The 25422-nt window shown below is 39.9% G+C and overlaps 1 protein-coding gene across 1 annotated transcript in view; it reads right to left on the reverse strand.

The window, feature by feature from the left end:
- The window catches only part of LOC306820349 (transmembrane protein 132C), a 261260-nt gene that overhangs the window by 152965 nt on the left and 82873 nt on the right, over window positions 1–25422 (reverse strand). The gene's annotated exons all lie outside the window — the stretch shown is intronic.

The raw sequence follows: 25422 nt of genomic DNA on the forward strand, positions 1-25422 counted from the left end.
TGGTGCGTGGTCACGTTAGGAGACATTTAGAGGGAGAGAGACAGAGGGAAAGAGGCAGAGGGAAAGGGGGGGGTGGGGGTGCACAAACAGAGAGACAGTGGAATAAAAGGAAAAGAGTGAGAAAGAGGAGAAGGAAAGTCTTCCAGGGGGAGAGACCAAAAAAGGAAAACGAAGGGGAATAATAGAAAAACAACTGTTCAGACATGGTACAGTTTGTATACACTGGTGTTTTTAGTTTATGCAGGATGACTGAATTCCTTTGCTACAAAGGACACCAACTTTTCAGCAGTTGGATTTTGGTCCAGAAAGAAGCCAAGTTAACTTTTTGTATAAACAGCTGCAAAGCGTTAGAAAACGCTTTGAGAAGAGAGAAAGGAAAGTTTTTCAGCTAGAATTTGCGGTTGTTGTTTTGGTTACCTGATGTGTTCTCTTCAAGTTTAAGAACAAAAAGAGATTAGTGTGGCCAGATCATTTGGATAAAGAAAAGGACTAATGGAAAAATAATAAAAGACATGTCTTTCACGTCAAAAAAGGTTAAAAGAAATTCAGCTTTTTGACTCAATCTGTTTTCAGTGTAAAAGATCTATTAAAGGTGAAGTAAAAACCATTAAGATCCCACTTCGATGTTGGATAAGTGGGGTTTTTTTTGTTTTTTTTGTCCATATTGTGCACATTTATGCCTGCAGATTGGGGTCACAAGAGGCTCACATGTAATCTTTTTGAGCCAACCTTCCATATTGGGAGGTTGAATGTAGCCTGCACTGATTTTTTTTTTTAAATGTAGCTTTCTTATTATGTACTATTGATTGGCAAATATAACGTCCAGTCTCATAACGTACTCGCACTTTAAGGTCAGTTATCTTTCTTTATTTTTGGCTGATTATTTTCTTATTATAATGGGTGTCCTTGAGGTGTAAGGGATTACATGTGTGTTTGTGTCCACATGGGTCCTATGAAGCATATGTCCCCATCCCGTACAGGGACCATGAACAGCTGACACACACACACAGACATGCAGAAAATGTACATTCATGCAGAGCTCTTTCATGCAGGCGAAGGTTGACCCTTTGATGAGCTCATTATCACTGAATGAAACACTCGATTGCTTTTCCAAGTTTTACTTTATTGACTAATTTTCATGCTTTAAAAAAAAACAGATCAGTTTTTATAGATCAGATATTGTGTTCCTCTTTATCACCTAGCTATTGCTGCTATTGTTAACCTGTGTTCACTTGATAGGTAAGGAAACAATGTCGTCATAATGGTAAGGTTAGTAAAGCATCAAATTAAATCATGAGGAGATTAAAAGCACTTTGAGAAGCCTTTTTTCCGATGAATACAATTTTCAGAGGTGAGAGGAAGTCTAATAGCAGCTCTGTAGGTGGCGCTGTACTACAGCAAGGTTTGGTCCGTGTGCAATCTCTTCATGCAATCACTGATAGACCATTGGCTGCCATCGTACCTGGCATGGTCTGGATTCTCTGGCATCATCTCTTTGGCAACCACAGCCACAACAGGAGTCCATACCTGCTGTGTCCTGCTGCACAGTCTCTGTGTGTGTGTGTGTGTGTGCGTGTGTGTGTGTGTGTGCGTGTGTTATATACATGTAAGTGGTTCCCTGTATGTGCATGTATGGCTCGATGAGTGGAAGTGTTTTTATATGTGTGTGTACTGCTTTACTTGTGAATCTGATCATGAATGAGGTAAAGTAAACTGTTTATGTAAGCGTGTGCGCATGTGTTTGTCTGCATGTGTGTGTGTCGTTATGAGTGGAAAATTGGACAGGAACGCAGCCAGATGTACAGAGATTTGACGAGACACACACACACACACACACACACACACACACACACACACACACACACACACACACAGCCAATAACCAAAACACAGTGGAGCGTGTAGGAAAGGAACAGGAATGAAAGCATAAGATAAAGAAGAAAAGAAAGATGAGTTTAGAAGGACAGCGCTTTGGATATTGATATTGTGCTGATCAAATATTGTCTCCTATTTGAATCTAATTAAAGATCGACACACAAACAAATGCACTCATGTAAGCATATCTGTCACATCAGGCTGGTTTTATGGATGTGTCTCAGGTGTCTATATGACTTTGGTAGAAACTAAATAAAAGACCGATAACAAAAGCATGCTTTAACAGAAACGTGCAGAAACGAATACAAACATGAACGGCCAACAGGATACCCTGCACAGACAACCGACGTCCTCAGGTGCAAGAAGACAGTGAAAAAAAAAATAAACCATGCACCTCGAATACAAACATGTTCATACACATGATATATGACTCTGTTAATTCTTATGTTCGTGCTATTCATTTTCAATGGGTGCTATCTTGGCATGGTCCAGGGTGGCCTTGCATTGCCAACGGAGAAGGTGCCAAAAAAAACCTCCAGAATGTTATTCTTAATGCTGTTACTCACAATCTTCCTTAATGTATGAAAGCTGTAACAAACTACTTTAACCGCCACACTCCCAGCTCCCTTCCATCTGTTTGGCTCTCCATGCCAGTTATCCTTTTTTTTTTGCTTAGATTATACTTTTCTGCATTTGACCAATCAACTATTTGTTGTGAAATTCTTCAGGTTAAGGACAAAGCAAAGCTATTCCGAGCGAGACAGTATCAGTTAAACTTTTCTACAGCTGCTTGAACACAACTTCAAGTTCTTGAAAGTTCAACAAAGTGTCAATAATGTTCTAGTGTTTGATGAAAAGCATGAAAACATCAGTTTGCTTTTTCTAAAGATTTTATATACAGAAGCAAATTACAGCTCGAGAAACTATATATATATATATATATATATATATATATATATATATATATATATATATATATATATATTTACTGCAGGCACGGCACAGCAGAGAAAAAATCCATCACAGGAGAATTTCCTAAAAAGAATGAAGTCCATTGATCACATAGATGGCACGCTATCTAAGAGAGGAACGGAAAGAGAAAGGAAGAGAGAGCTACAGACAGATCCAGGGAGATATATGGACAGAGATGTGTGAGATGTGGAAGAAAAGGAAGGACAGAGTGGTGAGGAGGAGAAATAATAGAGTGAAAGAGGATGAGGAGGATGCGAGAGGGATGAGGTTTCTATTTCTGAGCGGAGCATTTATCACAAGCATGGAGTTTATTTTGGTGGTCCCTCTGTCTCTCTGTCTGTCTCTCTGTCTTCTAGCCTGCTCTGTCCCATCTCACTGGTGTTAATGCTTAATTTTTTATTAGGGAACTCTGATAATTTCCCACATAAAAAAAGCCACTTTACAAGGTAAGGGGGGATCTGTTCAGTCTGTAAAAAATGTTGTAAAAACTCTTCTGTGGCATTTTTGTGAACAATGCCTAGCCTATTTGAAAGTTTCATCACTGTCATAAATAATTGCACTAGAAACGTTTTGGCCTGTATTTTACAGTTACTACAGAAACTGTAAGTCATCATGAGTGACAAACATGTCTACCTATTCGACAACCTATTTGAATAACTTGACATTTTTGAAAGCTTGGAAAAAAAGTGAGAAACTTTTTTTTCTTGGACAATTAACAGTTCTTTCAGTAATCCAATAATCTAATCCTCCCCCTTCACCTCAGGCTGCACTCTGATTGGCTGATTCACCTGAATATATATACATAATATTATTTTTTGTTGATGTTTATTTCGAGCTATGCTGTATATTATTTGGTATTTCTGCCTGCTTACCCGGGCTAGGCCACCACAGTCAAAAAATCCAGGATCCCCCTGCTTGTCTTGTTGAACTAACACGCTGGAAGAAACGTTGTGTTACTTTGTCAAGAAGTAGGACAGAGAGCTCTGTTTACGGTTCAGAGGAGGTGACAAGTGAAGGACAGGGACTCAACTTTAATCAGGTAAAAGTCAGACCACTTCTCAAGGATTGCATTGTTTCCTTCATTGATCTTATCCACAGTGAATGACACTGCTTCTGCTGAAAAAGTCAATATGTCATCCTCCTAAGTGTTGATTTCAGTTTGAAATAGTCTGTATTCGTTTTTGACCCCACATGGCCGTTTTGGATGCCACTCAATGAGCCAGGCTAACGGCAAACAAACAAACAGGTGCTGCAGACTTCTGCATGTTTCTAATATGTTACATTACCAGAAATGTGGCAAAACATAAATACAGAGGGAGCGAGGGGAAACGGCTCTCTCCGACGTTATACATTTGGACTGCAGTACCTTGTCTAAACATCTCGGTCAGTGTTAAATATTGCATCTTTAACATATGGGTCAAAGCCTCAGGCTTTTTGTCCTAGAATTTGATTACAAAATGTTTTTTTTTGTATTGTACAAGTGATCATGGTGTACACAGGATAATGAAATACAGGGTGTCCATTTTCAAAAATGAATGGTAGGTGTTGGGCCTCCATTGTGCGCTTAGCATTTTTCATTGCATGATAGCAAAGTGATGTCATCTCGGTGTGGGATTTTTGAAAAAGACATGCCCTTTCTTAAGCACACTTTTCTTTTACGTGATCTAGCTTTGTGGCACTTTAGTCATTATATTGCTACATTTTTCTGCTTTATTGTGACTAATTCTATGTGTATAATGACTGATATTTTGACAGTGGCTCCAAACACTGGCATTGTGGTACACTGACACTGTTATCTAACAGCCAGAAGGTTACAGGTTAAAACTTGCCTGAGGAACTGTGTATGGTAACTTAGCATTGCTTTCCCCCACAATCCAAAACCAGCATTTTAATTGGCAGCCATGGATTGCCCGTAGATGTGGCTGTGAGCATGTCCGTCTCTATGAAACAGCTCTGTGATTTACTTGTGACCTGTCCAGGTTGAACCCCGCCTCTCGCCTGAGGCCAGCTGGGATCAGATCCAGCTCCCTGTGCTTTACTAAGGAGGAAAAATAATGAATGGATGGCTCCAAACGGGCCTACAGTAAACACTATGAATGCTTCTGGTTGGCCACTTAACAGCTTGCTGTATCACTGGTGCAACACACAACAATTTATAGATAACTGGGTGGATGCCAATTAGTTGTACAAGGGCTGGAAAAAGTAAAAATTGGAAACAAATTCACCTTGCAGCATTACGAAACCCAGCGCAATGGCCCTGCAAGAAACCTGGCTGTAATGGGCATGTTAGTTGAGACTGTGTCTGAGAAGTATTGACTCAGCTCAGCCAAGTTGTGAGACCACAACATTCATCTTTTACACTGACATGTAAGGTTTTACGTGTGCATGTCTGCTTTGTGAAATTTGTCCTTTCTTGCTGTCATTGCATGTTTTTACATTTTTAAAGACAGTCACCCCCGCTGTTTTTTTTTCTTTTCTTTTCTGGGACTATTCCCCAACAATTTTAGGTACAGAGGATTTGTCCTCTTTCAACTTGTCTTAGCTGTTTCATGTTACTTTAAAAGCCTAAATATCAAAGTGCCACCTGCCAGACCCTTTTTAACTGCTGACTAATGCCGCTAATTGGAATTCTACCTAACACAACAGACCTCTGTCACAGTTGTTGTCGTCGTGACAAAGTTTCCTCTGACTTTGTCCTTGTCAATGGGTTGTTAAGAGAACTGTGTTCACCCCTTGTTGAGTAATACCCAATACTCCCCCACACACCTGCACCACCTGTTGATTGATGCCCCTGTCAGTGGGTCAATGGAGCCACATTTCCCCAGATGTGGTCTGACCACCACCTCCCTCCTCTGGCACCACCAGCTCCCACCCCTCTGGCTTGGATCCAATATCTACCCTTCTCTTTCTATCGCTCGGACTATTTTTCACAATTGTTCTTCTACATACAGTACCTTTTTATATCAGCTTTTCTCCTCTTTGTCTAAGCCTCTTGGTCCTTCTGTGTTCGCGTTCCCTCTGATCTTGTCATTATACCTTTCTATAGGTGTCATTTAATCAGGGGACAGGGAGATATGTGTTGGCTAATACATAAGTCACCATCTGTTAATGGTCCAGTCATGTCTGTGATTCTGTCAACATTTTGAACATATGGAAGAAAGACACGTAAGGGGTCAGACTCATAATGCTGCTAAAAGTCGCACAGTGGAAACAATGAAGAACCAAGCTTATCTGTAATGTAATACTCTTAAAGTTAAAGAACGAACAATGCAATGGAAGAGATGGAGAGGGTGGACTTTAAAGTTGTGGATTGTGCATTTTGTGACTGTGATGTCACGTGAGCCTGTGTGTGCCTGGGTGCGTGCGTGGAGGTCATAGCACTCTGTCAGACTGTGTGCGTGTGTTTTCGTGGCTGCAGAGGCAAGGAAGTGTGAAGAGCAATTTCAAATAGTCACTTTTCCACTGAGAGAGACAGAGAAGGAGAAGAAGAAAAAAAAGAAGAAGAAAAGATAGATCTCTCAGAACGGAAGTGGAGCAGCACGGATAAAAATGCAGGAGCAGTGCTCAAGACTTGCCAAACTCGCAGACACAAACATTCAATCCAGGATATAGACTCCAAAACAAAATTATGAGTGTATTGTAGAGAACAGGATATTGGGTCCATTAATTCAAGTTCACATGGAGCAAACAAACACAGAAATCAAAATCAGTATGTATAAATGTATGAAGTGCCACTTGTTTATTCAAACAAAGACATAAACTAATGACAGGGTTACATGAGTCATCATATTTAACAAATGATGTGATTTGTTGATTTTATTCTCGACTCAGCAAAGGAAGAGAAAAACAAAATCATGCAAAACATGCTCCCTCAACCATTAACAGCAAATTAAGCATTGTTCAACAATGGGACTCAGTTCTGTGATGTATTGTGTCAAACTACTTGAAACAAAGTCAATGTATGCCTACTGCTCCTGAGCTATAATTATGTAGAACAAGCACAGCATCGTTGCTGGCTTACAGACAACACTCATAAATGGAAAACAAGTCTGAAAATAAAATGTAAAGACACTTCAGATAGGTCAAAATAAAGTCTGTAATGTCTTTTTCAACTACAATCGAACACTACTACTAAAGATGACTTTAGAATCAACCACATAGTCATAAACACGTCTTAAGGGAAGAAGAAGCTCCAGTGTTAATTTACAGAGTAATTAAGGTTCTGTTGTTGTGTTGCAGGTAAAGCTAAACTAAAAATAGAGGGAGGGAGGAAAACACAAAAAGCTTGGCATTCGTTTATTGATCGTTCTCGCAGGATGACCTATAGCCATATGCACTGTGGCTGGTACAAAACACGATAATTAACTTTTCGTTTTGGTGGGTGGTCTTAGTTATGAGCTGAAACTAAGCCAAAGTTATCACTGCAGTTCCTCACCTCAGACATGGCAGCCAAAAAGAGAGATAAACAGCAGAAGTTCTTTCAATTAAAATGGAGTTGTGAAGAAAAGCCCCTGTGCGTGTATGTGTGTGTGTTTGTGTGTGTGTCGGGCCAGGATCTCCTGGCTATGAATAAGAGGAAGGGATAAACCTATCGGGCCTTGGTGCCATTCAATTCAATCCTTCAGTGGTCCACAGCCAAGCAGCCAACTTGTAAAAGCTGCTTATAAGGGGGCTAAAGGACTTGCAGCCTCAACGGACTTAATGGACCAATAGGAACTAAGTAGCTAAGGAGAGAAGAGGAGAAAAAAGGGGAAGATGATGGTGGAAAGCAGCAGAAGGATGGGTTTCTATGGAGGAGAAGAGGTCATGAACGAGGGGAGTAGAAAAGTAAAAAAGTCACGTACAGGAGCGAGGAGTAAAGGATGGGAAAAGTAAAGGATGAGCATGATGGGAAAAGGACAGGGAGGAAATGAGCAGAGGAAGGTGAGGATGAGGAAGCGGAGGAGGAACATGGTAGGGTGAGATTAGTGAGGAGAGAAAATACAAGAGGAGGAGCAGACAAGAGTTAATGGAGATAAATGCAGGGAAGAGCTGAGGAAAGAGGGGAGGAGATGGGGGCAAAGGAGGGATGGAATGAATGCAAGAAAAAAAGAGGGGAAATCTGGAAACAAATCAAAAGAAAGAGAAAAGGAACATGACCACGAGTCATTTGATGTATTTTAAATTGTAGGTGATGAAAACAAGTGTAAATGTGTATGGCTTTGAGTAATATCACTGGTGGCTCGTGGTGTCTGACCTTTGTGGTTAAAGGGAGAGAACAGGCTTCTGATGTCCAGACTAATATCAGCCATCATATATCTAGTAACCAAACACACACACACACACACACACACACACACACACACAAGAATGTACAGCACAAATACACTCATTCGAAGGTACAAACCACACACACACACACACACACACACACACACACACACACACACACACACACACACAAACAGATAGGGGCAAAAACACAGAGAAAGAGGGAGGGAGAGAAACAGACAGAAACACAAACGTTTACACGCTGTGACACAGTTTGTGCACATGAGTCATTAATGGAACATATCCCAGAGAAAAAAAGGACTTAAAGAGGAAGAGAGAAGGAGACATCGATGACTCAAATGAGGAGGCAGGAGAGGAACTGATCTGAATTGTCACTTCTTTCTGTGTGTGTGATTGTTCAGAAAGAGTCTTTACAAGACTGACAAATAAACTGTCCAGCTGTAACAGGAATAAAATGAAATCATGGAGACAAGACAAAACTCACACATAATAATAATAATGTAAAAAAAAAAAAAACCTTTGTGTCTCTACAATATGTGTGTTCAATATATGTGAGACAGAGGCTTTTTTAAGGGCTTAGGTGTAAAAAAAAAAAAAAAAAAAGGTTCCACAACCATGAGGTGCATCAGAAGTAAACAACACTATTTCAAAAGTGAGTATGAGAATGAGGAGATGGTGCTCCCCTCTCTCTCTCTCTCTCTCTCTCTCTCTCTCTTTCTCTATCTATTTTTTTTCACTTCACACTTCATTCACATCTAAGGATTTGCTCTCGCGCCACAACATTTTTTTCTAATTCACTGAAGGGTCACTTTTTACACTATGATCTTAAACAATCTGTGTCACCATCACAATATTAATTACTTTTGAAGAGTCTCTTATTTTTTTGTTAGTTTTGCATAAGCCAGTGTTAAATCACAACAAAAGAAGGGCACTCTCTTATGTAGATTCTTTGTTAACGTATATGTTAACATGTTTTCCTTTTTTATGGCTGAAATTAAATTGTATAAAGGGAAAGGAAGAGCGAGACACCACTGATGTAACAAGTATGTATTAAAAATGAGATTATTGCTAGATCGCAAAAAGGATTAAAGTTTCAAAGCCTTTAGAAAATCCCATAACACCGAATGTGGATTTCACTTTAAAGTAAATACATCATTAATGTAATCTTGTAACCGTGTAGAGCGTCAACCATCTAATTGCAGCCCATTGATTTCCACTGAGACAAAATGCCACCGCTAATCAGTCTGTTATTATTTGTTCTTTAAAGGTTGAGCTACACTTTATTGCTGAATTAACATGGCTGAAGACACTTTACAATAACAAAGGGAAGTACCTTCTTTCTATTGATATTCAAGGAACAACCTGGAGTTATTTGGTTAACCCATTTTTGGGCAAGGATAAGCTTTATTATAGAAACTGCCGACATGAAAGCAAAAGCTAAAGCCCTCATCTAGAAGAACACAGTGTGACTACTGATGGAAGAAGAGTTTCAAAAGCTATATTCACATATAGTATGCACTCATGAAAATGTAATCTAGATAATCTTAGGATTTCTGCTCCGGATATTCTCCTGACCTGGCTTTTCACATATGCACCTCACAGCGGGAGACTATCCCTGTCAGATGGGAGGGGGGACAGGGGGTCTGCTGAGGCAACACGTGTCGTTAAAAGAAAAGAAAAAAAAAAACACATGAAGGAAGACGACAAAGCAACAAGGTCTGCTATACGATGCAATAATAAAATATTTTACCTTCATTTAAATGTTATGTGAAGTTTCTACAGATTGTGATTAGGGTAACTGAGAAAAAAATGTGTGGGTTCTGACTTTTTTCCTTTTAACTCAGGATTCAACTTTTTTTGTTTTTTTGTTTTTGTTTTATCAGAGTCAGAACTCTGAGAAAAGAGTCAGAATTCTAAAAAAAGATGCCCCAATCCTAAAATAGTGCAGAACAACATACTGATGAACAGAAAACACAAGGCGGCTTTGTAATGAAGTGCACAGAGATTGTAGCAGTCGTGGGGATTCTCTATCGGCAGGCTCGGGCTTGCTGGAGAAACTTCAGGTGAAAAAAAATATGGCAGTTTGCGTTCACACCTACAGCTCCTCCTGGAAGTTTCAGGAGTTTTTTGCAAGTGTGAAAGCGTTATTAGAGACTTACACTTTATCAATGTCCCCCTTTTTTGTATTCAACTATCTTTATCTACAATTCTGCTGCAACAAGCCTGCTAGCTTTATCATGCTAATATATTGAAGAACTTGTTTTGCTTATTCCTCCAGTTTTTCTGTCTCGTTTTCATCTGAACTCTAACTTGTTTCTTGACAATCTCAATGGGACACCGTCTACTGTTCGAATGGAAGAAGACACCTTCAGTAGCAAAACAGAAAACAAGAAAATCACACCTCCGACAGTTGTACGGCCTGTAATCCATCTCTAAACTGTTTACAACTCTAATCTGGTTAGGCCAATCAGATTAATGTTCAGCAGTTAATTAGCAGAATACTGTGCGAGTAATCTGATTGTCGCACTAATGAGCAGAAGGATTATCCCGCTGTTGACAGACACCTCTCTGTGTCTCCCTCAGTTCCATTCTGTCTGAGTCTGAATCACTTTTTTTTCTCTGTCGCATTTCTTCTCTGTTTTTTTTTGCCCATCTCTTTTAGCTGTGTTTATCTGCAGCTGCTTATCTGTCCCGCCCCCCCGTGTCTCTCTTCCCTCCACTGTCATCAGTCTCCCGCTCCCTGTTTATCAGTCACTCTCTGTCTTATTGCAATCGATCGCTGCACAAGCCGCATGAGCACAAACTTAATTAACTCTGACAAGCGCAGGTATTTTTATCGCTGCACCTGAAACACACACCTGAGGACACACCTGAAACATGCACTTCCAAACACACACATGCACCCACTTAGATGTATTTTTAAACTCTATTTGTTTTTTTAATTGACAGATTCGTGACTTTAAGGTGAAACTCATTAGTGCTAATTGTGCCCGTGTTCAACTTTGACATTTCCGGAGCATCATGTGTGCAATGGGAGGGTGTTAGTGAATGTCAGGTCATATCAAGTCCACTCAGTACACACACACACACACACACACACACACACACACACACACACACTAAAATGCGCACATGTTGTCAGCACCTTCCATTCTCATCATTCCCTGCCCTACAACTTCATTATGCTTAACCTTTAAATAGCATTAACCTTAACCCTTACAATAACCGTTTAAAAAATGGCGACAACCAATAAATCTGCAGCTACTCTTTTGTCATCTTTCTATCCTTGTGAGGTCCCCCATGTACCCATGTTTTCTGCACACTTTAGTCCTCATCAGCACCTCCCCTCAGGTCATCTATCAAACACACGGCTGCGTCAACGTGCCAGCGCTTTATGCAGAGGTGTGAGCTACCATGTCACATCAGCCTGTCTCATCCTCATGTGTGTATTGCATTCTTTCAATTAGCATTTCATGTTTAATGACACATTTTCTCCTTTGTCTCATACATTTAATTTTTCTTCTCTTTGTTCAAATCAGTTATTTTCTGTCTGAATCTCTCTTTATTTGCCACTGTATGCATGCGTGTGTGTGTGTGCGCGCGTGTGTGTGTTTACGTGTGTGTCAGCTTACAATAATAATTGGCTCAATGATTGGCAGCATAAATTTGTGTCTTAGTGCATGTTTGCAAGTATGAGAGAAACAAGTTTTGGTTCCAGCTTTTAGGAGGTTCATTTTTATATAAATAGGGAGTCAATCTACGAAAGGTCACTTCTCAAACCAAACATTTAAGTAAAGACAGTTAGGTTTTATAAGGGGAACATGAACACATTACCTCAAAGTAGAGATTTCTTTTTTTTTTTTTCTTTTACAAAGAGGCACCTACGCTACAAAACTGATGGGGGACATTAAAATTAGAGCACTTTTTCATAAGGAGATTTAAATCATTGTCTATGATGTCGGATTGAGTTTTTTCAACACTTCACTTTATTTGATCTATAGACCTTCTCGTTTTACCTTTTTATTTTTTACAGTTCAATTCACTTCCAGTTTCAAATAAAACTGCAAAAACTAACAAGGGTACCTGTTTAATCATATTTGAGATAGCAAAAGGTATGATTAGTTGAAACACGCATTGCTAGTCTGTGTGCGTCTTTTCTACTCCCTATCTCTTAAGTCTCTTCTGGAGCCTTAAATCGAAACAAACTACAAATGAAATTAAACCATTTAAAAGGAAGAAGTGTGTCCATCTATTTAAAAATGACAAATGATTACATGATAACTCTCACATGGGGCCATACTAATGTGTTCTTTGCTACAATTTGTCTTTCAAATAATCTCCCAACCTTTCCTTCCCTCAAACACCCACTCTCTCTGCCATCTTCAGCACGTTTGCCTCACCTTGTCTTCCTCCCTTCATCCCTTAGATCTCAGTATCTTTTATAACACTCCAATAAAGAACAAACATCGTTGAATGAACGTCAGATTATAACTCCAAGGTCAAACATGTGAGTATGAAAAGAATATTTTAGTGGAAAGAAGCTTTTAGAGAGGGGCAGCCACTTCAGAATGACCCTATATGCAGCTAGCAAGTTTGAGCATCTTTTTTGAGCTATAAAATCGTTTTTTAATTTATTTTTGTGAATGTATGGATTACAGGATATGCTGTTTTGTTTTTCTATCTGTGGTGCCCGATAATAATTGTGCAAATATATTTTGCATATTTTTTGATCCCATGGTAACTGCAACTGCATATGTATGTTATATATATTTTTTGTTAGCATTTCTACAGTGTTTTTTTTAATGTTTTTTTCCCATGTAAATATAGATTTTTCGATAAACAGTTCTTATTGTTGCCCATCTGCAATCACACCACTTCATGCCCCAGAATCCCACTTGCTCATCCTGCATGTTCATTTATAGTGACTTTATTTTTCATCTATTATGATGTCAGATGGTTTCCCTTTTAACCCAGTCCCACAAAAAAACATGTGTCACTCTCAGCTCGAGAGGTTTGGATTTACTGATTACGAAGAAAACAAACCTGTGAGCATGTATTTTCATCAAATATTATGTGAAACAAACCTACTTTGACTAATAGCACTTTTGGAGCTCATAGCGGTGTGTTTGTGATGTTAATCAGCTACAGAGGTTGGGGGCTAACACCCACCAGATGCTGGTGACATGTGGCTGTAAATAAGACTGCCTACTCAACTAGTAACTGTGGCAGTCAGCCAAGCTTCATTATAAAGTAGAGTTTGTGAAAAGAAATGTAGAATGATGTAGGTTACCCTTTGAAAAAATCCAAGTGTACATGAATAGAGACAGAGCAAAGGCACAGAAAAAGAATGAAAGGAGATTACAGCGTGACATAAAATGTAACAAAACAAAGGAAAAACAGAAGCTGTGCTCAAGCTGATAGAAGCGGACTGCGTGGTGTTTTTTTTTAAAGCAGAACACAACTACGCTGCTTCCAGTGGGACTCACTCAGCTGGTCTCTTCTCAAAAGGTTTAAACCAAGAGATCTCCAAAAATGTCCTTTAGACTTATTATGGTTCATAATGGAATTTGTCCATAGCAACAGTTGACTCCAATGCCCCTGTGAAATGAGCAAGCTGAGCAGTATTAGCGACAGTAACATTTTCATCAGATGTTTTTGGACCAAACAGTTCTAATGACTTTTTGAAGTGGAACTATCCTCTAAGCAGTTCCCTGATGATAACCATGGAAACTTCTTTTCTGTCTGCATTTGCACCGGGTTCCTCTACACAGATTTCGAGGAACTAAAATAGTCCATAGTTCGTTCGCTGTGTTACTAATAAAAAGGACGAGGGCTCCAAAAGTTCCTTGAACTATGAAAAGGTTCCCGCGGTGCAACACCTCTTATTGAAAGATATGTGGAAAGAACTAAATTGGACAACACATTTCTGTCCCATTACTCTCAGAGCCTGATTATGTTTCAATGAAAATGTTGTTTTTTCATGTATCAATAGGTCATACTAAGTCCTTACAAATGATAATTTATGTGTGCCCTCTTTAATTTGGTCTACATTTCTTCTCCCCCCCTTCCATCTGTTGTCTTTTTGGCCACAGTGTCAACAGCGTGAGAGACACATTTCTTTGTACTAAGGTAATGGGACATGACAATATGCACTGAACATATTGAAGTAACATGAACAGATGATGAAATGTAAAACCATTGATTAAATTAACATAATAAATATTGATTAACTCAACAGTTTTTTATGCTAACTGAGGTCACTGTCATTGTTCCTGTCTCTCTGGCTGCAGCCCACTGACACATAATGATCAAATCACTGAGCAGCACAAACCTCCCAAACCATGCTCATTTTTTTTGTACTAAACCTCCCTTCCCAAGGAGAATAATTTATCATAATATTTAAGGTTAAAGGAACTCTCTTCTCTCATTTTTAAGGTCATCCTGTTTGGCTGAAATTAGCGAACAGTCTCTCAATTGACTAATTCATCCATCATCATTGCTGCTCCCTGTCGAGGCACCTCAATCATTTTAAAGAATTGACAGACACACACACACACACGCAGGCAGACATATAATCATAAAAAAGTCATACCTTTGCATAAATTCAGGACATCATGGAGCAGAATACAAATCATGACCCCTGTTGCCTGTCAGCGGCTGATACATAGGAAATGGATACCACCTCTGCCGTCCGTTCCTAAAGCAGAGCCTGGAGCCAATTTCACTTTCCATATTTTTTCATGCTCTCTACTGGAGCTCGTTTTTGCCTTAATGGTGGCATTTTGGACTAGTTCATCTCTGGAGTACTGAACAAGCTGTTTCCTGTATTCTTGCTAGGTGCTGGTTTAGAGCAGCAGTTGGTAAAGCAGGCGTCCAATGAACAGAGGCTTCAGTCTTTGATGAACAGGTTGCAGGGTCGACTTTCACTATAATTGACTCTGTTACTCTTCTATGTCTGGTCATTACGTTGATCGCAAGGATCTTTCGTCTTGTGTTGTTTTTGGCAACCTATGGTGACATAGCAGTACCTCTTTGCTGGTTTTTCATCCTTTCCATGGGTAAGTAGCATTATGAGCAAGGAAGAAGAATCTTTGTCTCAATTTAGTTTCTGTGGATCTCTGTTACCCACTTCATCTGATGCCTATCCCAAAGCAGCAGTAACAGGCATTTAAAATAACAACACGGAAATGCTCTCTGACAGTCTCGTTTGTTTGTGGAGCTCAAAACAAGGCATCAGAATACATTTCAGTCAGATTCATAACCGGCTAGAAACTCCTCACAGAAGCTTAAATGTTCTAAACGATGCTTAGTCACACGCTTGTGGAGTGTGGACGCTCATGCTGGCGTCCAGACACACACAGATAGCATGTTCCCCATGAATAGCCCCCCTTTCACTAAATTAGCCTACCAACATATTGTTGAAAGTGCACTTTGGTCTGAGCAGCTGACTGTGCAGTGTGTCAAACCAGTTGGGACTGTTGAGTCGGTCGCTGAGATTTATGGTGAAGATAGAAGTGATCCGATGAAGCGCCAACACTTTAATTGAAAAACCTAACTGTTGATTCATTCAATTAATTCATGTATTTTGACAAAGGGCTTTCAGTAACTTCTTGGTATATGTGTCTGTTTCATTCTTCAGTTAATCTGATATGTTCTTCTTCAATTTGTCACTTCCTCATTCTGACACCCACCAGCACATGAGCGTAAGTGGCGAGAGGGAGTTGCATCAGGTGTTTATTTGTAAACTTTATTATTTTCTGTATACACAACCCTTCTTGAGTCTCAGCCGGGTAATGTTCTGTTGGCCCAGCGTTACGGTCATTAAACTTCATTATAGGGACAGTTGGTGCTTACGCAGAGGTGTGTGTGTGTGCGTGTGTGTGTGTGCGTGTGTGTGTGTATGTGTGTGTGTGTGTGTGTGTTGGGGGAGGTGTGCGAGGGTCAGTATAAAGGATGGGGTGCCACTTGTACTTTACTGTAGTCAGCACACACACAACACATTCAAAGTAATGCGTATGCAGTCCCATACACAAACAAAACAACAGAGCAAGCTTAAACACACAAACACACACACACACACACACACACACACACACACACACACACACACACACACACACAGGGTTACTTCATTGTTGGAAGAAGCTGTCATGATGATGTTGCGGTGAAATTGGGATAATACAGCATTGTATTTCCTCAGATACTGAAAAATAAATAATGATTTAAAAAAGAGATGATACAGTGCTTCAGGGATGTAAGACAGAGGACGTGCTTAGATCTAAACGGTGAGTCATGGCAGTTCAACCCAGGTTTGAGGGTTGGAACACAATGGAAAATGTACAAGACTTCCTCTCCTGTATTGTCCATCGGATTAAGCAACATAATATGTCCAATTGTTAATGCTTAATTTTAGAAGACAATCAACAGCGGCTGTTTTAATGATGACAGTAACAAAGAGGAAAGCCATGTGACTCAGTGTAAAGAGTCAGAAGGACTGCATTCAGAGGAGGTTGTGTTGTATAGATGGTTCAAACAAACACAGAGCAGTAATCAGGGACATTGGTTTGTGTGTCCTTTGTGAAGCTAAAAGAAAAAGTAAGTCTCTGTTGTTGCTTGTATTAAAAAAGCTACTGTATAAACGTTTATTTTTGTCCTCCTGGACAATGTGGTACCTTTTATAACTGTGCTGATTTATCCTGTATATGCATGGATACCTCATAATTGTCAATTACAGAGATGAAGGCTTTCAAAATAATCAATCAGACATATTCAGAAAAAAAAGCAGGTCTACACCATCCTGTTTGCTGTTTAGTTCAAAGCTTTCTGCATTAACTTTTAAATCAGGATGAATTAAGGTCTGAAATTAACGTCATCATTTTTTTAATTGCCATTAACCACATACTTTTTTGTCCCTTTGAGCGCACCGTGGATAATCATTGCAGTGTCTCCCTGTAGTCACAGTGATGGAAAAGAACGACATTAACGCATCTTTGAATGTGTCAGGAGTCAAAAATACTATCCATCGAACATTTCACTCTTTACCGTTCCTTTGAGCTGTTTTCACATTTGATTCATAACAAGTTCCTTTTTCCTTCATCAAATTAATGTCATAACCTTTGATCGACCAGAAGGACTTTCCATTGAATTTGTTATCATCTTAAAATGAACACAAAGCAGAGAGAATGACTCCCATGATACCCCGCGACCCTCTGCGTCATCTTTTGTTATGTTTTTCATTTTACATACTGTACGTTTAACTTAGGACAGAGCAAAAATACAAGACTACAGTTGCTGTTTTGAAATGTGAAATCATTGAATTTCAAACATGCAATACAAATGTTGTTGAGGTCTTTTTCATGACCTGCTTAAAACTCCTCACAGGAACTTTAATTGAAGTATATGGATCGAAGAAAAGTCATGTCTGTAGAATGAAATGTGTGTAAGTCAACAAACTGCCCTTACTGAAAGAAAAATGAAGCTTGAACACCTGCTGCTCCACCTACTCTGTCAGCATGAGGTTGTGTTACTGATACAACTCCTACGGGTTGTATCTGTACAGGGCAAATGATTTTACATGTGTTTATATGGGTTTGGTTGGAGGACTTGTTAGAAACCATGAAAGAATCAAAGCACAGAACAAAAAAGAAATACTGTGAATGCTGTCTATTTACAACATTTTCCTGAAAACCACGCAAAGAAGAACTCAATTTCAGGTGAATGTTCAAATGCAGGAAGACTTAACATCCCCATATAAACAAACACACACACACACACACACACACACACACACACACACACACACACACCCTTCCAGCCACACACGCAGTCAAAAAGCACACATTTCAGTCACACATTGCTCTTTCTAAGATCTCACCTTCTCCAGTGTGTGACACAGATCACTCTCACTTGTCTCATCTGCGTCTCACCTGGAGGTGTGATTATGCCACATACAGGTGACAGCTTTTTGTGTGTGTGTGTGTGTGTGTTGTGTAGCTGCATGCACTCTTGTGTATGTATGTAGTGTATTGTGTCTGTGTATGCGGGTGTGTGTCATGACTGCTCTGACTCGGAGAGCCAGATGTCCCACTGTTACAATGACAGGAAACGCAGCATTGCAGAAGTGACACTAACTTGATAACACACAACGCTTGTGCAGACAGATGTAACCAATTGTGTTACAGACTCTTCTTAATTATAGAGCTAACGTTGCACTTTTGCTGTGGCAGGCTGGATACCAGCATGTTAAGAGACGATAAGGTTTTGTTGTACTGTTAAGTGCGCTCTATGTTTAGAACTGCACAGTTACTGGTTCAATAGATTAACGTTCAAAATTAAATTACCATAAACGGATAAACAAATGAAGGACATATTGATAGACTGACTACAGTATAGAGTGCGTGTGTTCATGCTAGTGTTCTTCCGGTGTGTGTGTGCGTGTGTGTGTGTGTATTGGCGGGATGACATTGAGCAGACAGTTGCAGCGGAATGAATGTATAAGTGATGGCTGATTAGCATAAAGCTCAGGAAACCAGCCGTCTCCACCTTTATTGCTTCACTCTGCATTCATTTCACTCCGACAGATGCCAGTTCGCAGCCAAACATAAACAAACATTAATAACCCACAGGCTTTTTTCCCACCTTATTTTAATAATGCTCTACTCTGTTATTTTCTAACAATATTCATACTGGGGTACAGTGAGAAGAGAGAATGGCTGCAAACTGCACATTTTCAAACTGGGGAGTTTGGATTTTCCAATTACACTGAGCCCGAACAGAAAAAAAAAACATAACTAAAAAAACCATCGGCTGCGCTCTACTAAACTTTGTCTATCAAGGTGGCCTTCTGCATTCCAAATAACCTCGAACTTCTTTAACTTTCTGCTAATAATAAGCAGCTCTCAACGGTTCCAACCCAGCAAACAGTACGTTATAGGAAATTTTGAGTGTGATGCTGAAAGTCAAAATGCAAAGTTTAGATGTGTAACGTTTTCTTCGTCCTCTTTTCCTGCCAAACTTCCTCTCTTTGACTTTATTGGATATTTTGTATCCATCCATACTGCAACGCATTAATCTAAGTTTGACTTCCTCCTGCACAAAGAATCAAAGTTCAGCCTGTTACACAACAAAAGCCCCTCGAGAGATTAACAAAGTTGCTTGAGATCAATTAAATTGAATTGATGCACATTCCTACACCTCTGTTGACAGGCCACTTCTGGAGCAACATGTCAACAATGGGCCGCCTTACCCTCAAAGGACAATGTGTACTGAGAAAATAGATCAATTGAAAAGTAGGGTAATTTTTCCATCTGATTCCTCACAATCAGACTAATCAGTGCTTTATGGCACTAAAGCATTGGCTTCAATATTGAAAGTAAAAAGACAAAAGAAGTCAATTTCATATTTACAATCAGGGCTCCATCTGCCATGAAAGCAAAACATTTCTGTGGTTTCCACTTATTCAACGAGAAGAGAAAAAAGGGGCCATCAATGAAAAATCCATGTCAATACAAAAAAGACAAGACTCCAGCGTTATGGTCGATATGTCAGATTTAATTCTGTTATCCATATTTCTCCTCAGAGCACAGCTTCCATCCATTTAATTTATCTGTACAACAAGATTAACCTTTAACAGAATCCAGACAGGATACTGTCAACACACTGGCTATAGATTTCTCCCTCCTGTCTCTTCCTTTACACAAGGAGATATTTCTGAGATGCATAACATCGGAGGATATTAAATTCAAAACTGGTCGATCCTTAAACTGATACAATTCTGATTTTAAGTCAATGTGGATGCGTTGAAGTCTTATGAATATATGTTGTACTTGTTTAGTGCCTCATGTGTCTCAGCATGTAATAAAAAGCTACCTGTGTACATATTGTTCTGAAATGTTGTGTTTCAGGGCTTTCCATGGAATACATTTTTGAGTAGGTATTTCTTTCTCCCAGTTGGTCAAAATTAAAGTTAAGGTTCAGATGTTTTAACAAATACAATCTCATAAGCTATGTAGTACTGCACGAGTTCACTTGGAAGAACACTGTGACTCATGTTTTTTTACAAAGCACGGTTCAATTGCTTAATGTGCACCCACTGTTTTGTGGATGCCCTGGGTTGGCGTACAAGCAAAAAGCATTTTGTTTCATGAGGGACCAGGAGGTAGTAACATAACACTCCACTATCTTGTTGTCACTATTACTAATTAAAGCTTTCCCCAAAGTAAAGCTCAAGGCGCATTATAGACTTATAATAAGCAATGATCTAATCCAAAGATACAAATAAGTGTTTTCTACATGGAGTCACTGACCTAAGAGAGCGACATGAGAAACAATTCGCTAACTCGAGCTGAGCTCCAAGAAATAAGAGGAGTTCTTCATTAGATTTCAATTCCTGTTTTTTTACGCTCAGTCCAGCTTTTTAAATTGTTATCCTGCTTTAGCGTTGACACCTGCAAAGGCCAAATACATCCTTCTCGAGCTCTATTTTCTTTCTTCCTTTTTCTCAAAATCTCTACCTCGCCATCAAATTTAAAAAAAAGTGTCCCCCACGCCTCCCTTTTTCAACTTTACTTCCTCCTACTGTCTGTCACATCATCCGTCTCTTTGTCTCTCGATCTCAGCTGCTGTCACACCTCCTGCCGTCGCTCTCCTCTTCCTTCGTTCTCCCTCCTCTCATGGTAATCCTACTCCTATCTCACAACAACAAGCTAGTAATCCCACCTTACCTTTTACGCACGCTCACATAGACACAAAAGGAACACCACAGACGGACGCAAACACACAGGAAACAAACACAAGCACAGAAGCATGTTCTTGCATGCAGGTGCAAACAAACACAAGGGAACAGTCAGATAGTGTCACAACAACACAGTCAATGACACCTACGCAGGAAGTCACACATACAGGTAGATACACAATAAGCTTACGCAAACACAAAGATCCCCGCACCACTATAATCACACATACACAAACACACATACACACATACACACAGCTAAATCCAATGTTTGTGTTGTCAAGCCATCAGATATTATCAGGAGGCAACACGCGCTCTGATTGGCTAAAAGCCTGTGGATCAATATATCGGTCTCATTTATTAAGGTAATAAGAGATGGGCAGATAAAAGCATGTGTGTGTGTATGTGTGTGTGTGTGTGTGTGTGTGTGTGTGTGTGTGTGTGCGTGTACGTGTGTTTGTGTGTGCAATACATCTGTGCGTGCACGCTTGTGTACCTGTGTATCACCTATGGATACTTCTTCACACTAAAATGCCAAGTTTCGCGTAGAAATGGTCATGCATGTCTGGTATTGAAACCTTTTAGGCCTTTAATTCTTTATAAGTACACATCTTCAGGAACCAAGATGGACGTGAAACACACACACACACACACACACACACACACACACACACACAATGTCCTCGCTTTATACGTGGTTTATCCGTGGTTTGCGGACTTCACTTCCACGTCACACTTACACTTTTCATCAACTTTACCTACATTATTGAAGTCCGCTGATTGTAAGGTTCAAGTGTTTCATACTGACTATCTTCACAACAAAGCCATTCATATACGGCTGAGAAGCAACTTGGGGTTGAAGAATCTTGCTCAAGGGCACATCGTCACGCACTAAGTGACCTCCATATGGGTATGGGGATCAAACCCTTGACCTTCCAATTGAGAGACCACTGACTCTACCCTGATCCACAACTGGCCCAGAGTCCATGGCTGTTGTTTCTGTGTGTATGTGTGTGAATGTGTGTGTGTGTGTGTGTGTGTGTATTGAGGCACATTTATAGAAGACAGACGATGCCAAAGGTTTTACGAATATCTGGCTGGTGAAAGACCATCTGCAGTAAAAACCTAACCTCACTGGTGGAGATTAGAATTGAATTCTAATTACTATCATCCCTTTTTGGCGAGTTTATTAAAAACACTACACAATAAAAATCTTATATTGTTGTGGCAAAGAAAGCCCGAGCCAAGACAAGTACATTTATGAACTAGAAACACGACAAACAAGTTGATCATTTTTTATTCTGTTTACGGAGAAACAAGCTTCTTTTTTTTTTTCATCTTGAAAAGATCTTCATCTTTTCTCGAGTGTTGCTGTTACAAACCTGCTGATAACTATAACCTGAATATCTTTAAAGCAAACGGACTCACTGCTAAGCGACGTATAATGTGCTTTATGAGTAGATCAATGACAGTGAAAGAGCTCCACGAGGCAGACGCAGATATACTCCTCTTTCACACACACACACAGTGCTGAATTATTAACAGTAAGGATCTGAGAGACGGGGAGAGAGAACAGGAAGGGTAGCCGTTGTTTCTACTAAATGATTCAAAAGCAATTTATTTCTCTTTTGTAGAGGGAGAGGGAGACCGAGATGGGGATATTTCTCTTATTTCTTTTACACTGTCCTTCGTGTGAACTAAAAACTAACTGATTTCAGAACTGAAGTGTTTGGACTGTACGTGCGTTTGTGTGTGAGTGACTTACGTTTTCCCTTTTAAGGAGAGTTTATGCTAAAAAATATTCATAAATGCTGAATACATGTGTTAAAGAGGGTCCCCAGCAGAGTTCGCCGTGTTTTAGCGACGCTATGTTTCATTTTTGTTTCATCTCAGTCTTAGGAGCTCCATGAGAGCTGCAAAACGTGCTCTACCACTATACAAAAAAGGTTTGTAAAATACCTGAACCCACTTTCACTCCATCACTGGATCAGTGGTTGTTCTGGACTCCTGGTGAGTTGATATTGGCTGTCCTCTAACTTCTAACCTCGTAACACCACATGCGCTCGCACACACACCCGCAAACCAAAACCCCATTAAATCTAAAATGAACCATGCTTCTGTCTTTTTTCGAAATGTGTTTGCGTGAGGAGGTGTGTGTGTGTGTGTGTGTGTGAAAGACCTTTTTGCCTTGCCAATGACCTCACAGGCTTGGCTGGCAAGACACACACACAGACACACACAAAACACACACAGACACACACACACACGCCAAAGATCTATGAGCCTCCAGCAACAAAGGACACACGGGCATTCAACATTTTGGTTTTTGGCCAGATTGATGAACAAATAACGTACGGCACATTCTCGACATTAATTCCTAACTTCCTGCTGTTATTCCACAGTCTCTGTCTTGCTCTGTGCACATGGTGTGGGGAACAGTTTGGCGCTGGAAAGTCACTGACGATCAAAAAAAAAAAAGGTTTCATTCCACACTTCAGTACAAAAGGTCAGAGGGAGAAGTTGTGCTTTAACCTCCAAAACCCGAGCACAGAGCATAGAAAGGGACGGCAATCGATTTGTTCTTGCTGTGAAACATTGCTAGCCTTGCTTTAACTTCGGTATGAAAGTATGAGAGCATTTTTAAGTATTTACAAGGCTCAGAGGATATTTAGAGCTGCTTATTTACTTAGACAGTCTTGCAGGTTTTGGTCTAAAGAGTAGTGCAACAAAGTCCTACCAGTGCAGAGGAATTTGCTTTTATAAAACTGGAGTTACAGTGAACGTAAACGGTGTTCAGTTTGCGACAATTTACTACAAGCCCTTGGCATCTCGTTTAGCATAACAAGGTTTTCTTTAGTGTCTCATACTAAAGACAAAAACGGCGCTGAAGGGCACCCTGTGTGTCTGTAAAGGGGCTGCTGACAAAGTGTCAGTAAGTCTCAGTTGGGCTCCAGGAGCTGAGTCCATCGGGACTTGTTGGGGACTGGAGGGTTGCCAGTTCGAGTTGATGAACGGACCAAAACATGGAAGCTGGTCTGGTTTCGGGAAAGGTCCAAGTGCACTTCTGTATTTGAGTAAGGCACTGAACAGCCAACAGCTCAGTGGTGCCTCCTGTGGGCAGCCCAGGACCCTGACATATCTCTGTCTCTCAGTTTGTGCATTAGTGTATTTTAGACTTGAAACAGGGGGAACGATTGAGAGAACATACAGTCAGAGCTTCAATGTCCTTGAGTCGAGCAATGTAAGGAGGTAAATGTCTTAAGGTGGAACACCTCCTCCTGCCGCTCTTTGTTGACAACTTTATTCTCCACCTCTGTCAGCCAAAATCAAGTGACTTTGCAAAGGATGACACGAGAACCAAGCAAGAGTTCAGCCAAAATTTGTTTCACACCCTGACACCCTGGGTATAAACCATTTTTTTTTCTTATTTTGCATGCTCTGACATTTTGCCTTACCTCCAAAGTGAGTCATATAAAGTAATACTTGCAGGTAGAGGCTTAACGTTCAGACTGTGCACATGTTTCAGATGCAAAAGAAATGCAGGCAGGTAGATGTGTTTACGACAAATGTCAGTTTTTATATTTGCAATAGTCAAAGCGGTGACAAATTGGAAGCCGTTGAAGTTCAAGAATTATACATCAGATTAAAAAGAGAGTCAAATTCGCTCACAAAATGATTCCTTATTAAGCACAGTGGCAAAGTAATGTGAAGGCTTACTGTAAATAACTAATGTCGCATTCAGCTTAACGCAGTGTATGCACTATAAGCAGCTTTCAGTCTGTCAGTACACAACAAACATGAAGCTTAGTCCCATGGCTTACAACTCGACAGAAATCCCATTATCATACATCTCCCCATGTCCATCTCTCTCCCTCTCTCTCTCCCTCTCTCTCTTATCGCCATCATTTTGAAAAAGGCAAAAATCCATTATCATCTATCCATCTTTGTCTCTTTCTATTTCAATGTCTGTCTCATTCCATCTTTTTCTTTCATTCTTTCATATTCCCATGGCTTGAGACTGGACTGAAACCCCATTTATTCATCACTTTTTCTCTGTTCCCCCCCTCCCAACTATTTCACTCATGTACCCACATCCCCCCAATTCTGTCTCCATCACCAGATGGCTGAAAGCACAGTTATCTATTTATCTGCACCTCCATTCATCTTTTTTTATACCTATCTCATAGTTCCCAATTCAATAAAAAGGGCTGCATTGAGGGGAAAGTGTCCTTCCATCAAATGTTAGAAGATGATTTTAGAGACAAGCGAACCAGGCCAGATTGTAATATTGTTACATCTTAAGAATGTGGCTATAAACATAAAACTGCTTCATTAAAAAAAACTAACCAACAGGAAAGCCCAAAGATATTAACACAGCTCAATTTCATTTTTATTGTCCTTCAAACTAAAGATGTTCCTGAATTGGTGAACCCCAATATTAATTACTAGTCGTTTAGCTTGTACTTGATGAATTATAAAAACCAAGACATAGAAATTAGACCATCAGCCGGTGTCATAATTTTGAGCTAATGCATTGCCCAGTTGGCAACACAACATAAAACAAACATGAA

This window comes from Symphodus melops (assembly GCF_947650265.1).
Source record: "Symphodus melops genome assembly, chromosome: 1".
Lineage (NCBI taxonomy): Eukaryota > Metazoa > Chordata > Actinopteri > Labriformes > Labridae > Symphodus > Symphodus melops.